General features: G+C 39.3%; 1 protein-coding gene across 3 annotated transcripts in view; it reads right to left on the reverse strand.

The window, feature by feature from the left end:
* NIBAN1 (niban apoptosis regulator 1) overlaps nt 1-14,943 on the reverse strand; it is a 172,131-nt gene that overhangs the window by 32,645 nt on the left and 124,543 nt on the right. The window lies entirely within an intron of this gene.

Consider the following 14,943-nt stretch of genomic DNA (forward strand, 5'->3'; position numbering starts at 1 on the left):
GGTAATATCCTACCACAAAGGAATGGATACCCAATGGTATAGGATTTTTTTTTTTTTTTTTTTGTGGTACGCGGGCCTCTCACTGTCGTGGCCCCTCCCGTTGCGGAGCACAGGCTCCAGACGCGCAGGCTCAGCGGCCACGGCTCACGGGCCCAGCCGCTCCGTGGCATGTGGGATCTTCCCGGACTGGGGAACGAACCCACGTCCCCTGCATCGGCAGGCAGACTCTCAACCACTGCGCCACCAGGGAAGCCCTGCTTGTACTCATATAGAGGCTATTCCTTGAGTTGTATTTTCTCTTTTCCAAGTTCCTGAGGTTTATGACCTAGTAAGCCAATCTCAAAAGAGTCATCTACAATCCATTAATTGATTGTCCCCTTTTAGAGCAGATTGATCCTCTTTTAGTTCTGCTCAGTCCCCGAATCAACCATTGAGTCCTTGACTGAGCAATCCCACTGGCTTAAAGCTCTGAAGGTCCTCCCCCCCAGCGAATCAGCTGCCTTCAACTGACCTATCTAATATTGCCCTATTAATACAGATCATATGCTATTAGCAAGAGAACTTTGTGTCCTACTGGGGGAGAAGCAGGAGGCAGGAGACTTGACCCTTTCAGTCATTTCACTTTGTCTACTTTATTTCCATTTTCTAAGATTTGATTTCTTTATTTTTAGATTAGATTATTTCTAAAATTCACTTTCCTGCTAATATTTCTATAATTCGGTTATCACTGTATCCTCCATGAGCTAGTTTTATGTGATGAAAATTCTCTTGGTCAGTTTGGGCTGCTCTAACAAAAATACCATGGTCTTGGAAGTCCAAGATCAAGGCAGTGGCAGATCCAGTGTCTGGACAGAGACAGAGAGAGGGGAGAGAGACAGAGCAAGAGAGCGAGCCTTTTCTTATAAGGGCTTAAGTCCAACGTGAGGGCTCTACCTTCATGACCTAATTACCTCCCAAAGCCTCCATCTCCAAGTACCGCAAAAAAAAAAAAAAAAAAAAAATTGTAAATCAGAAAAAAGGCATGTCCCAAGAATCAGGTTTTCAAATTGAAGTGTTCTCTTCCTTGCCATTTATTTATTTATTTATTTGGTTTGGCAATTGATTTCGTGTTCAATCTTAGAGGTTTGGAAAACACAAGTTAAGGTCTTGATATAAAATTGGCAACAAGGGGGCTGTGATATGGGGCTCAGTACACTGGAAGGAACTATACCAATTGAGATGGAAACTGTAATTACTACATTGAGATTCAAAACTGACTCATGTGCTCTTATTTTTAACAGCTGTTTTCATTTCCAGCCTAAGGAAACAAAGAGATGGAAGAAAATGTGGTACTTAGATGGAGTGAGTATTGCCAGACCCACGAGCCTGGGAATGAGGTTTAAGTTCTTCAAGTCCTTACAAGAAGCATCAATTTACTTCTTTCTCCCCTAGCTGACCTCAGTAACCGGAGGAGGTATCTGAAATCATGGCCATACCATCTATATCTATATACATATATATGTAAAGAAAACTATGATACTCCCCCTGATGGCTGCTTTTTCAAAGACCTTTGGAGAAAATAACTGAAGAAATGAGATTTGGAGGCAATGATGTGGGAGCCAGAGAGAAGTCAAGGAAGAAGTGGAAGAGCTAGAATGCAGCAGTGGTGCAGGATGAGGCATGTTAATATAGGCAGAGAAAAAAAGTATTAGCAATCAAATGGACCACAAAGGAAATTACAGTCATCGAACAGCAGTAATGAAGTTTAAAAAAATAAGGGCATGAATCTCCATTCTGGACTCTACCATTAAGCCAGACTTACACTGGATTTTAACTACTCTTTTTCCTTATGGTAAAAAGGACCTAATCACTGATTTCATCATTAGATTTTTTAGATTATAAACGGAGTAAAGTAATTTATATAAAACTTTTAGAACACTATCTGTCACGTAATAAGTTGCTTTATGGATATTGGTTCTCATGATTATAAACAAAGTCCAATAGAAACTGCCAGATCATTAAGGAAATAAAGACAAAGGTTTGCTTTGTAAAGGACAGAACTACAATGCAATGCTCATATGATCTTCACTTCTTCTAAGCTGTTTGCCAAGGCACTGCTGAACTCAGCCAGAATGTACAGGTGTTTGAAAGAAACCAGATTTTCAGTTATTTAATCTACTTCCTGCCACGGATCCCATGGGAACAGATTCTGGGATCATAATCACCCATGCTCCTGCCAACAAGAACTTGAGAGTTAGTTCCATGGCCCCCAGAATCAACAATGGTTTTTGGTCTTTCGGCCCTCTCCTGCAAGCTGACTTAGAAAAATGGCAGGCATCAGCTCAGACTCTACTTTTCCAACATGCTATAGTCATGAGGATGCTCAAGGAGACAGACATGCTGGGGAGAACTTAGGCATCATTAAATCCAGCTCCTTCAATTTACGGATGAGGAAACTGGAAGAAGAAATGGTTAATTTCTTAGCTGAAGGTCACACAGCTGGTCAGAATCAGAGCCAAGAGTTGAAAAAGTGGCTCTGGCATGTCATAAGCAGCCTTGGCATTCATGCTTACTTAAATCATAGACTATGAGAGTTAGAACTGATCTCAAAGGTCACCCACCCCAAGCTCTTTTCAATGCTGGGAGACTTCAGAATCCCTAAGACACCCGTCCAGCCTTAGCTTGAATATTTCCAGTGACAGGAGGTTCACAATTTAATGAAATAGTCTTTTTTGTCACTGAACTGCTGTAATTATTTGAAAAATTTTCCTTCTGTTGAGCCAAAATCTGTTTCCATGAACTCTCATTAATCCTGCTTCTGCCTTTCAGAGCAAAATAGACAAGTTTACTCTTCTTCCATATGGTAACTAAAAGATAGCTGAGTATCCTTATCTTCCTGCAATCATCCTTTAAACAATATAGTTTGGGGATTTTTAAAAACTTGGCCCTCCTTTTTCCTTCCTTCCCTTAGTGACCAATTTGAATCTGTCAATATCTTTCTTAAATTTGGACCTAGACTGAATACAACACAAAGAGTATTGTCTAACTAGTGCAAATAATGTAAAGTAGAAAGATTACTTTCCTTTTTCTGGCCCCTAACCTCTTTTTTAATCAACCATAGCAACCTGTTGGCTCATACATTTCCTGTAGTCCAATAAAATCCCTACAACTTTTTCATAAAAAACCCTTGTCAATCTAAGCCTTTTCTAACCTATACTTCTGCTTTTGATTTTGAAGTGCAGGCTTTAACATTACCCCTGTTAAAGTACAACTTACCATGATGAGTTCAGTGACCTAGAGCCTGCCAAAATCATTAAAAAATTGTAATTCTGTCCCCAGACTCCCTTTTTTACCTCGGTATCATACGAAAATTTGGTGGGCTTAACCTTCTGTGTTTCTATCCAACTCACTGACAAAAACATTCATCAGATCAAAGGTGAGGACAGAGCTCTGGGAAACTCTAAACATTTTAGGCGACATGTGGGAGACACATCTTGGCCATTCACTCAACAATCACATCCTCGGGACCAAGACATGTCTATTTTCCTTAGTCCCTCCCTAGTTCTCATCTGTGCAGCTGCATGGAAAGCTCATATTTGGGAGACATGATTAAGGACTTTTGCAAGGGAAAGAAAGCTTCTCTAGGCCCCTTGGGGACAATTATTCAGGGGGCCAGCCAGAGAGAAATCGTTTTTGTTTTTTTTCCACTTATACGGATTTACTGCATGTCTGAGTCAACTGAAACGCCAAAGCTCCAAGGCCTATGTAGTCATCCTGGATTTTAACTCTGGCTGCTGTGTTGGGACTCCCTGACTCGGGCTGGGTTTGGAAGCTGCCTTGTTATTTTATTTTATTAGTAAACGGTGCCAAGCCATGTTAGCTGATCTGCCTGGTGATTTGTGAAAGTTATGTAACAGCATTACTCACTACACTGCTATGGGGTTCATCTCACCAATGTATGCTTCCAAACTGTCTTCAGCTTCAGGTCATATGTCGTCTTTTTTTTAGGAGACCTGCAGCAAGGCTGTTTGTCCTAGTTTCTCTTCCAGAGCACAGAAGCAGCCCTGGGGAAAGTAACCAGCATTTACTGAATACTATCATGGAGTATGAACCATAAGAGATGTTTACACACACTGTCTCATATAATCCTTCCAATAATCCCATTAGGTAGGAATTCATATTCCCACTTTAAGGCTGACAAAGAAACTGAGTTTCAGAAAGGTTAACTAATCCATTTCAGCTAGTATATGGACAAGCAAGGCCTATTTGCTTCCAATGTCCTGTTATAACACTCTATGGTTTTATTTTTTCAACTTTTTATTTTGAGATAATCGTACATTCACATTTTTATAAGAAATAATACAGAGATATCCAACATATCCTCACCCAGTTTTCCCTAGTGGAAATATCTTGCAAAAGCTATAGTACAATATCACAAGCAGGAAATTGACACTGATTCAATCTAGCTACCTTATTCAGATTTCATCAGTTTTACATGCACAGGTGGGGTGTGTGTGTGTGTGTGTGTGTGTGTGTGTGTGTGTGTGTGGTGGTTTAACTTTAAAATTATTTTATTTTTTTATATCTTTATTGGAATATAACTGCTTTACAATGTGGTGTTAGTTTCTGCTGTACAACAAAGTGAATCAGCTATAGGTATACATATATCCCCATATCCCCTTCCTCTTGAGCCTCCCTCCCACCCTCCCTATCCCACCCCTCTAGGTCGTCACAAAGCACTGAGCTGATCTCCCTGTGCTATGCAGCAGCTTCCCACTAGCCATCCATTTTATAAAGTTATTTTAAATTTTATTTCCTTCTCAAAGTTTAGAATCATATAATTCTAGAATTTGACTATATCACAGGGATCATTTAGTCCAAACCACTCATTTAATTAGTGAGCAGATTGAGGGCAAGATAGAATGTGATGTGCATTATTAAAAACAAAACAAAAGAAAACCCTCTCATTGGGATTAAAAATGAATGATGTCTGTTCTAATGAAATGGTAATAAAAGTTTTTAATTTTATTTAAAAACTTATTTATTCATGACCAACTTAAGCAAATATTTATTACCAAATTGTAAATAATAACTCTTATGAGAACTAGCCCCAGGTTTACTTAGAAGTCCCTGAATAGTATTCTGTAAACTGCCAGAAGAAAATATTCATCTACTGGCCAAACCATGTCTGTGTTAGTGAGCACAGACCTACCAGGAAGAGAAGAGGAATAAGCCAAGAAAGAATGTACACCTCCTGAAGATCCAGGGACCCCAGAATGAATTATAATGGTGTTACTCTAGTTGAAAATACAAAGATACGAGAACTCACTCTGAGAATATAAAAGACTTCTTAAATAAATGGAAAAAAGGTGTTTCTATTGTTTTGATAGAATGTTTTAACCACGCAGAAAAACTGTATGCTTCATCTAGCTAAAAGCGGTACATCTCATGAATTTTTGACTTGTCAATAAATATTAAAAGGCTGTTTGTTAACACAGAAAATGAAGTGGAAATTACTAAAACAAGTGAAGACAAACTAACCTCATTTCCTTTAAACAAATTACATTGGTAGAATAGCTACCTTTGACTTTGGAGACATCCTGTATCTAGATTTTAGCAAGACAAATATTAGAGCTTTGCATAATTTTGACTGACACACTGAAGAAATTTAGATTAGTTGATAATGCAAACAAACATAATGAAGTAGGTAAATAGCCTAAATGATGGGTGCTGGTTAAAGGGCTGATGTTACTGACATCTTAGAGGAAAACATTTTCAATTACTTGGAAAAGGTAATATATAGACAGACAGACAGATAGAGATAGATAGGTAACCAGGGTTTCACTTAACTGTGAGCTCAGTACAAGTCAGTGGTGTGATACAGTCGTACGTAAAGCAGGTGAGGTTGGACCACAGGAATGTGGAATATACCAAAGACAATGATGGTTATAGATAGATTCTGAGATACACCACTCTGAGCTTATCATTATATACTTCCAGCTCATGCTGAGCAACAGAATATTTTACAAAAAATTTAAAAATAAAGAAAAAAAGTGGAGTATTCTGAAGAAGACCAAGTAAATGAGGAATCTCACAGCCTTGGAAAGAAAAAAACTAGAGGGAAGAATTCTTTATCTGTGTGAAGATCTGCAATGTAAAAGAGGACTGGATTTGTTCCTTGTAGATTCCAGATACTAGAGTCAGGATAGCAGGGTCCAAAGTAGAGTGTGGCAGATTTTGACTCAATATTTTGACTCAAAATTTCTAACATTTAGATTTATCTTAGAGTGAAATAGGCTCCAATAAGTTGTCAAAAGTTCCCCTCCAAGAGGAAGTGCTCCATCAGGGCTGAGTTACCTTGTAGAAAGTGTACGGACTTGCTTAAATCTCTCTATTATACACTATCATGACATTGTGTACCTCCTCACCATAGTACTTAGAACAATTATAATTTCATAGTTGTTAGTATAATCATTTTAATATGCCTTTTCCCTAGACTGTAAGCTCTAGGAAGACAGGAGACTGCCGTTCGCATTCATCACTGCATCCTCAATCCCTGGTCTAGTGTCTGGCACATAAGATAGAAAGAGAAAGAGGGAAAAGAAATGAGGGAAGGAAGGAGGAAAGAAAGAGAGGAAGGGAAAAAGGGAGGAAGGGAGGGATTCAAATACTAGAGAGAGGGCTGGATTAAATCTCCTTATAAATTTCCTTCTAACCTGAGATTAACAAAACCCAAGCATTGCGAATGAATCACATTCTCTTCGCGAGTCTTTTCCCTACCGTTGTAAAGAATTTCTGAAGGAAATGGATGTCCTCATCCCAATGCTTCTCAGACTTTGGCGAGCATCAGAATCCCCTGCAGGGCTTGCTGATGCAGACTGTTGGGCCCCACCCCAGAGTCTCTGATTCAGCAGGTCTGAACTAGGGCCCAAGAATGTGCATTTCTTTTTTTTTTTTTAGAATGTGCATTTCTAACAAGCTCTCCAAGTGATTCTGCTGCAGGTGGTTTACAGACCAGATTTTGAGAAAACAAATTACAGAGAAGAAAGAGATACAGTAGAAGACCGTGGCTCTTGAATGCTTAGGGTCTTAATGAGGGCTTTCCCTCATTATCAGGTTAAGAAATGTCCCTTCTGCCAACTGCTCACCTATTTAACACAAATGAACCCTTCTACTTACTCAAAGTGATGTATAAAAATAATACTATGACGAAGATTTATCAGAGGTATGTGGATAAGGAGCCACTTTAGGCAGGTTCATAAGGACATCATTTCATGCAACTAGAACTCTACCCGTGGAAGGGAACTCCCACTCACTTCAGAGGCGATCATCATTGTCTGGACATAAATCCTCAGATGCGACCCTAGTTAAACCTCATTTTCCATTTTTTGGTACTCAGTGGATATGTGGACTACATGTTCTGTGGCAGCCTTCTTTTCTTCAGCATATATTATCTCACTTTCTTTATCTTAATTTTTTTCAAAGTCTCAAAGAGATAGAAATGACCTATGCTCTCATCTCTTCCAAAGGTAAGGATGGTGTTATCGAACTCCTGGTAAGGAAGGAGGAAATAGTTTATTCTTTCCAAATATCGTGAAGATACTCTGTGCCCTGAAGCTAGGTTCATTGAATATGTCTTCCGTGGCCCTGAAAGAGTTTATCTATCACCCTATGTATCTAAGATACCTGGGCAGAGTCAGGCCAAGAGAACAATGACACAATCAGTCATTTCCTATCTGCCCAGGACAAACATATATGGCTTTACATGGGTGAGATTTATATTCTAAGACAGTGAGTGCAAAACTGTTTCCCAATCCTCTAATAACTATTTGTGGAGATGATGCTGAACTGCCTCAGGAGGAAAAAGTAATTACACCCAAAAACCTAAGCAAAACAAATGAAGACTATCTAATTTACTCTTTAAAATGTGAATTTTAAAAGAGTTCCTTATGTAATGTTTATAGGCCGTTGTGACAGTGCCCACACTCGGGTAATCTTTCAGCTCAGACCACGGAAACTGGGTCAGGTGCCTCCCACTGAAATTGTGGGGAGTTGTGTGGCTTACTCCCTGCAGGCAAAAACTTAACCACACAACCTGGACACAATTTAAAGCAAGCTTGAGTGTTCAAATGCATAGGGAAGATGCTCCTCTAGCCACAGACTTGTCTTCCATTTTTGATGACACTGTCTCTTATTCCTGGAAATAACTGTTTACACATGGGTCTTGGTATAATTTGTCACTGCAGAACACAAAAATATTAGGGAAATTCTTCCTGGCTGATTCTCTGGATGACCTTAATATTGTGAGTTCAGAACACCTTGCCTAGTCTGTGGAAGCATGCTTCCACAAGTAAAGGAAGAGGTTTGCATTAGGGAACAAATCACTGGTGCTAACTGGCGTCACTTCACCATATCCTAGCCTGACACACCCACAGAGTGTCCTGCTGTCTGATGATGTATCTGGGGATTTCTCACTCATCATGGTCATTTAGCATCACCAGTGATTAATAATAGCATCCACCTTGCCCTTGTCAGAAGATTTTACAGTTTACATCTCATTCGATTCTCACAGCAATCTCATGATACAGGTAAGCCAGATGTAATCATTCCCAGGTAGAAAATGGAAAGAAGTGAAAATCAAAGAAGTTTAAGTCATTGCCCAAGGTCAGATGAATACATAACTCCTTTTATCAGGTCATCAAATGAAAGTTAAAATAATCGGCAGAAAGAAAATTTCTACTCCCATACAGACTCAATATCAAAAAGGACCTAACCTTACTTAAAACTTCTAACTACAACAGAAGTTGTAACTACTTTTAACTAGGATAAAATATCTTAGTTTCCTATATTATTTATAACAGTTTTCCAAAGACCTAAAAAATTAAGTTGACCCATGCTCCATTCCCTTCCTAAGTAGGTACGGCAGCCACAGACTCCTGGAACCCATTATCCTGCCCTGATTAAGAAAGTGAGCCTAGTTAATCCACGGCCTCCTCCTTAGGTTTGGGGGGTCACTATATAGTTTAGTCCTCAGATTCTTAGGGACCAGATCACTTTATAAAAACTAGGAACTTCATGGGCTTCCCTGGTGGCACAGTGGTTGAGAGTCCGCCTGCCGATGCAGGGGACACAGGTTCGTGCCCTGGTCTGGGAAGATCCCACATGCCGCGGAGCGGCTGGGCCCGTGAGCCGTGGCCACTGAACCTGCGCGTCCCGAGCCTGTGCTCCACAACGGGAGAGGCCACAACAGTGAGAGGCCCGCGTACCACAAAAAACAAACAAACAAACTAGGAACTTCAGCAGTCATGTACCAATAAAAACAGTGTCCACATTCCTGACCTATTACAAGAAGGGGCAGTGCTGCCAACAGAGTTCTTTTTAATTTCTGGGTTAGCTGAGCCTATTATATGTACCAATTTTGCAAAATTGTTTTAAGCCAAAAGACACTTTGAAAGCATCTTGCTATTGGGGAGGTTGAAGGCCTATGACTCTACAGCAGCATATACTGTGCCACTAAATGATCCATTGAATGTGCTTTATAGGGTAAGTATGTGTTTTATCATGAAAACTCTTAAGCATTCATAATGATTTTCAGTAAAGTCCAAGGAGCATCTTGTTTAATAAGTTGGTTAACAACAAGTTTAAGCAAAACATGATAGGAATACTGAATGGAATATTATGCAGTCACTAAAATAACAATTATGATGACTTAGACAAACTGTGGAAAAGCAGTTTGGGGAAATTTTTAATTGCAAAATCCAGGTTATAAAAATTACACATACATCCTGATTAAACAATGTAAAATATGTACCCATAGGAGCATTGACTGGGAGGGAATGCATAGGAAATGGGAAATGAGTTATGGGGACTTTGTATTTGTGACTCAAACTTTATGAAATGTATTCTGATCCTTAGGAAGATTCATGATGACCTAATGACTTGTTTTGTTTTGTTTTGTTTTCTTTTAACCAATCCTCTCATGACCATGAACAATATTTGCCCCTCCAGAGTCAGAACAGTCCCATGGTGGTTTGTCTCTTAAATCCTCAGAGCACCAGCAGTTGCCAAATCGTGGCATGTTCCATGATCCCAAACATTCAGGGTCCATAATGAAGTGTTTGTCAATTAACTGATGTGAGTGGAACAGCCTTTCTCTCCCTCAGGACAGGTGGGACCCAAACCTGGCTCCTCATACAGTCCATCAAGCAGTTTCCAGTGTGATTTCAACTGAAGAGGTCATGAGTTTTGTCCTCTCCTTAACCATATTGTTTAGTGTGGTTCACTCAGAATAGGTCTCTGCTGACTCCTTCAAGTGTTTCTCTTCACAAATGGAGGGCAAACCCTTACGTCTTGGAGCCCTTTGAGCTTGTCACAAATATCCTTTGAAGTATTCCTATCCTCATCTTACCATGAAAATTGAACAGGGTCACAGGATGACATAATGTCCTTGAGGACGAGGATGGTCATATCCATCACTGTATCCTAAGGCCATAGCACAGTGCCTGGCACCAAATGTTCTTTTGAACAGAGCAATGAACAAAGAAATGAATGACTCAATAATCCAGAGGCAGCATAGAACAGTGCGGACAACCGTCTACAGGGATTAAAAACTGGGTGCTATTTCTACTTCTGCCACTTCGGCTGTGGGACTTGAGGTGAGTTACTTTGCTACCTTGGGTCTAATTCATCTCCCTTGAAATGAGAGTCTGTCAGGTCTCCGTCTTCGGCTATGAAATAGTGTAATCCTATGATAAACTGCAAGTATAGTTAGTTTATCAACACTTGGCTAGTGCTTTCCATGACAGTGTTCCAACCTGGGGATATAAAGTTCCAGCTGCAGGACCACTTCATCCTTTGCTTCACACTAAACTTTCTCTCTCTCTCGCAAATAATGTGTCTTTCTCTGAGCTGCAGAAAATAATCAGTGTGGCTATTAGAAAATATTAACTTACAGATGCGGCTTTCATTACATATTCTATTGGCTAGCGCTGATCTAAATGTCTTGGCCCTCCCCTTTCCCCTTTCATTAACCTAAATAACAGTTCAGTTTGTGGTTATTATCACTGGGCTCCCCACCTGGGCTATTTAATTAATTATGCCAATAAAATGGTGAAAATATTTGTTTGCCATTTCATGATCTATGACAAGATTATAGTAAAACTGATTTGTCTTATGTAGAATATTAAATCATTGACTTAAGTCATATGGGCTTGGTCTCTAAAATACCCTTATTTTTTCTTGAAAAAGTAGAATCTGCCTGATATCTTAACTTTTAACAAAAGCATCTTGATTTATAAAATCTTCCAGTTCTCCAAGAACACCATCATATTAGTTTGGATGTTTATTTAAGTGTAAACTATAAGATCATTAAAAGACTCTATCTCAGCCAGAAACTTCTCTTTTATCAAATGCTGCAGAATAGAACATACTATATCCTTTATCCAAATCAGAACTATCAGGTGGGATATAGGTCGGTTCTTAATTATCTTTGTTGACTAAGGAAAGTGATGACAATGATAATTCTTAAAACCTTGTTTGCTTCTGTATTTTTTTTTAATTTTTTTTTTTTTTTTTGCGGTACGTGGGCCTCTCACTGTTGCGGCCTCTCCCGCTGCGGAGCACAGGCTCCGGACGTGCAGGCTCAGCAGCCATGGCTCACGGGCCCAGCTGCTCCGCGGCATGTGGGATCTTCCCTGACCAGGGCACAAACCCGCGTCCCCTGTATCGGCAGGCGGACTCTCAACCACTGTGCCACCAGGGAAGCCCTGCTTCTGTATTTTGTGTCTACATTTTAATTCAGAAGAGTCTGATGTCCCAGTGATTCTCCCTCTACTAAAACAAAGAACAAAGTTGCCTGATGGGGAACTAATTTGTGCTCAGCTCTTCCTCCTCCCTTACTTTAAGTGATGGTGTCTCAGACCGATGCTGGTTGAAACTACTCACTTCCTTTTCCTTCTTTTGCTCCTTCTCCAGCTCTAACACCCCTACATGTGCACTCACATGTATGCACACATGTGTACACACACCCAGAAACAAATCTTTCCCTGGGCTGCGTGAAGTAATCAATACTGGTTCTAAAGGCTTCTCCCAGGGTAACAGAAGGGAAAGTGGGAGGGCAAAGAGACTCTAGACCAGCGCCGCCCGGTAGAAATATAATGAAAGCCACATATGTGATTTTAAATTTTATAGTAGCCACATCATAAAAGTAAAAAGAAAGTTAAGATTAATAATATATTTTATTTAAACCAATATATCCAAAATATGTAAGCAATATAAAAATTATCAATGAGATAGTTTACATTCTTTTTTTTTTTATTTACTAAGTTTTTGAAATCTGGTGAGTGTTTTACACTTTCAGCACATTTCATCTCGGACTATCCACGTTTCGAGTGATCAGTGGCCACAGGCGGCTAGTGGCCACCATGTTAGACTGCACAGCTCTGAATGTTCATGGTTTAAGTTCTATTGTTTATCTGAGTGGGGGCAGAGGAAGGAGGCAATAAAAGAGGGCACGCCACTGCACGCCTGAACGGTATTCAAGCAGCATGATTGCAAAGGAGATGTATTCAGATGTATTCCTACTCTAAATCAATAAAGAAGGAAGAAACCTGACTTTATCTCTAATTCATCGTTACACACATAGCACAGTTCATCTACTAGAATAATCCTAGGAGCACAATAATGCGCGAAAATAAGAAATAAGATGACTTGCAACAAGTCCTTATATGGATTAAGGTTAGAGTTGAAGACCCTTGACAACTACATCTCACTCATAAGCCCTGCCCCATGGCAGTGAGGAATCCTTACGGCTTTAACTTGGAAGGCTCTCTAAAAACAATGCCGTATCATAATAGTTCTGCTTAGTGTGGCTAACCACCAACGGACATATTAGATGAGATCATTTCCAAACAGGATACAGCCTTACAACAATCTGCTATATTTGTAGCAGCAAATTGCTCACCCCTCTCTTATGTTCCACCGAAAAGAAAAAAAACAGCTAAAATGCTTGATGGATTTAGGTGCCTCCTGTTCCTACTGTAGACAATCTCAGTAGTTGGTATAGACTTGAATTACATGATGTAATCAACTCATTCCATGGAACTATTGGGAAGAATTGGCCTGATGATCTAATTCTCTTATGGTAAAAAAAAGAAAGAGGAAATAAAAAGAAAACTTCAATTCTTTGGAAAGCTTTGGAAAAGCTTTGGAAGTATCAAAGCTTCTGAATGCATGAGAGAAAGAGAGAAAGAGAACATGCCCGCACATCTCTTACCTTGATGTGTTAGTTATAAGCAAATATCTCTTGAGTATTCACAGCTCTTAATGGTATTTTTACCACTAAGGAAGACATGATGGAATCATAGAACTAGAATGGACTTTTAATGTCTAGTTCATTTCTCTACGAGTAGGGTAGCATTTATTTATTTAATAACTGAAATACCACATAAATTATTCCAGACCTATGATCATTATTCATAATAGTAAAAGCTAATACTTATTGAGTAGTACATTCCATGTGTGGGCTTACAAATCAAAATTAATCAAGTTTAAGTCATTCAGAAGACATTCTCTCAGTCTTTCCATACATCACATTTTAGAACAAAAGAGTTCTCGTTCCCAGGCAGTTCTCCCTTGTGGGGGACCTACATTTCTCGTTACAATTGAGAACATTTCTGCAAGTAGCATCTTCAGTGGAGTTAGAAACACCATTGGAAAATCATTATTGTGTCTTCCCAGACCTTTTCTTTCAAGCTGAGTAATACAAGTATCTCTAAGATTCCTTACAGTTTTTATTTTTCAACCCCGTAGTTGCAGTTTTGAACCTCCTCTGATAGCACTCTGTAACTTCACATTTCTTAAGTTTTAGGCTGGGTGTAGTTCTTCCTATTTAACTTAATATTAACATAACCTTATTTAATATAACCTTATTATATTTAATATAACCTTATTTTATACTGCAGCCTGCCCCGACCCCTTCACTTCCAGCACCCTTAAACCCCCTTAATCTCCCCTATTTTTTCATAGCACTTATTACCTTTTATATTTCATAATTTGCTCATTTACTATATTTATGGTTTATTTGCTGTCTCCCCCATCGGCCCCTAACTAGAATATAAGTGCACAAGAACAGGGATCTTTGTTTTGCTCATTGTTGTACCCTGAGTTCCTAGAATAATCCCTGGCATGTAGTATGTGCTCAATAAATATAGACCTGATCAGTGTAAATTCACAGTTTCTAATTAAGTTAATGTATAAGTATTCATCTAGACACACGTTTCTAGCTGAATCGTAAGTATATCGGGCAAGACACAATTAAATGTCTAAATTTAAAATAAATGTTTATTTTATTACAATAGAGAATAAAACTGGGTTATACTGGAAGTATTCATTCTTTAAAAAGTTTGTTACTCCCAAAAGATTGGGAGCACTGATTATTTCTGTTTTAGTCCCATATTTTTCTAATTATGAACACTAAGTCCACAAATCTAGAATATTCAGAGTTATGTTCACTCACTTCTCAATTTAAATATAGGTATCAAATATTAAATCTATTTTAGGCTCCTAACACCTTTACCTGTATTATAAGTTAGACTTCATAATTTTAGATTAAAAAATATTGTGCCTACATACTATTTGGAGAAAACAGACCCAACTTCCATCTTTTAAACAGCAATTTTATTGATGTGGGTTTATTTTTTTTATTATTATTATTTTTTTTGGCGGTACGCGGGCCTCTCACTGTTGCAGCCTCTCCCTTTGTGGAGCACAGGCTCCGGCCGCGCAGGCTCAGCGGCCATGGCTCACGGGCCCAGCCGCTCCGCGGCATATGGGATCTTCCCAGACCGGGGCACGAACCCGTGTCCCCTGCATCGGCAGGCGGACTCTCAACCACTGCACCACCAGGGAAGCCCGATGTGGGTTTATTTTTGATCCCCATTTTATCCCCAATGCTTATTATGGTGC

Source organism: Phocoena sinus, chromosome 1 (genome assembly GCF_008692025.1).
Source record: "Phocoena sinus isolate mPhoSin1 chromosome 1, mPhoSin1.pri, whole genome shotgun sequence".
In the NCBI taxonomy this organism is placed as follows: Eukaryota; Metazoa; Chordata; class Mammalia; order Artiodactyla; family Phocoenidae; genus Phocoena; species Phocoena sinus.